The sequence below is a fragment of the Ambystoma mexicanum genome, chromosome 4q (genome assembly GCF_040938575.1).
Source record: "Ambystoma mexicanum isolate Mex_15411 chromosome 4q, UKY_AmexF1_1, whole genome shotgun sequence".
Taxonomy (NCBI): Eukaryota; Metazoa; Chordata; class Amphibia; order Caudata; family Ambystomatidae; genus Ambystoma; species Ambystoma mexicanum.
Window position 1 is genome coordinate 435,716,564 of NC_090928.1, and position 1,422 is coordinate 435,717,985.

At 34.3% G+C, this 1,422-nt stretch overlaps 1 non-coding gene across 1 annotated transcript; it reads left to right on the plus strand.

Moving 5' to 3' along the window:
• Positions 1-928: 928 nt before the first annotated feature.
• On the plus strand, positions 929-1,000 carry TRNAS-GGA (transfer RNA serine (anticodon GGA)). Its single transcript has one exon. It is a non-coding gene; the product is annotated as a tRNA-Ser (tRNA).
• Positions 1,001-1,422: the final 422 nt, after the last annotated feature.

A 1,422-nucleotide genomic window follows, 5' to 3' on the forward strand; every position in this document is an offset into this window, starting at 1 on the left:
TTCACTGCAAATCAAAAGGTTCCTACTTCAAATCTGGGTGCCTCCTTGTCCAACTGTTTAACCTGTAGAAATATTTTTTTAATTAAATACATTGAAGTAAACATTTACAATCTTAGGATTTTATGTAATGAGCAACACATTTCTACATTTGAAATACTCCTGATCATCACCTGAAACATAGGGTAACACCATTAAGCTGTTTAGGATTTCTTCATATGATACAAGCTGTTTTTTACATTCACCCAGGTTCTACTGGTGATATGATCAGTTTGAAATAGTCGATTGGAAGCTCATATGGATGATATAAAACTGTGGTGGAAACCAATAATATGCCCTTAATGAAATGTATTAATTTGTACAGCTGACCAGAAGTGCACTGATGTCATTAGTTCTACAAGTTCCATACAGTCACCCACTCTATCACTTCTTTAAAAAAAGGGCAGTTTTCAGCATTCAAGGGTTTATGTCAGTGGTAGAGGGTAGGAGTGCAGTTCAAGAAGTCCATGTTTCATAACCATATACCCTCTTCAATAGATCCTGTTAAAATGTTTTTCAACCCAATGCACTGTAAGAAACAATAAGATATATCATCATTTCATATACAAAACAATGAAAAATTGGGTTTAACTATGCTCTTAGCACAAAATCAACAAACTGCAGTAGAGAAGCAGTTACATTTTGCAGAATTTGTGCATTTGACAAAAGTTTTTTTTTCCATGTTCCAAGATCTACATGTGATACGAAATGTATGAATTCTTGCAATGGAAACCTCACTGTATTTTACCAAGGCAGATAAAGGACATGTTTTGTACCACTTATACTTATAAGGAGGGTTTGGTGGCTGAAAAAGCATTGCTTTGATTGTGATTGCATGTTGCTTGCACTTTGTACATATTACTGAATTAATAAAGGTGAACATTTCAGAACTGTGGGTATAGCTCAGTGGTAGAGCATTTGACTGGAAATCAAGCGACCCCTAATTCAAATCTGGGTGCCCCCTTGTTCTACATGTTCAAATATTTTTTTAATTAAATAAATTGAAGAAAACATTTACAATCTTAGCATTTTATGTAATGAGCAACACATTTCCACATTTGAAATACTCCTGATCATCTCCTGAAACATAGGGTAAACACCATGAAACTGTTTAGGATTTCTTCATATTTGATACAAGCTGTGTTTTACATTCACCCAAGTTCTACTGGTGATATTTTCAGTTTGAAATAGTCCATTGGAAGCTCATATGAATGTTATAAAACTGGGTGGAAATCAATAATATGCCCTTAATGAAATGTATTAATTTGTACAGCTGACCAGAAGTGCACTGATGTCATTAGTTCTACAAGTTCCATACAGTCACCCACTCTATCACCTTTTTAAAAAAGGGCAGTTTTCAGCATTCAAGGGTTTAAATCTTTGGTA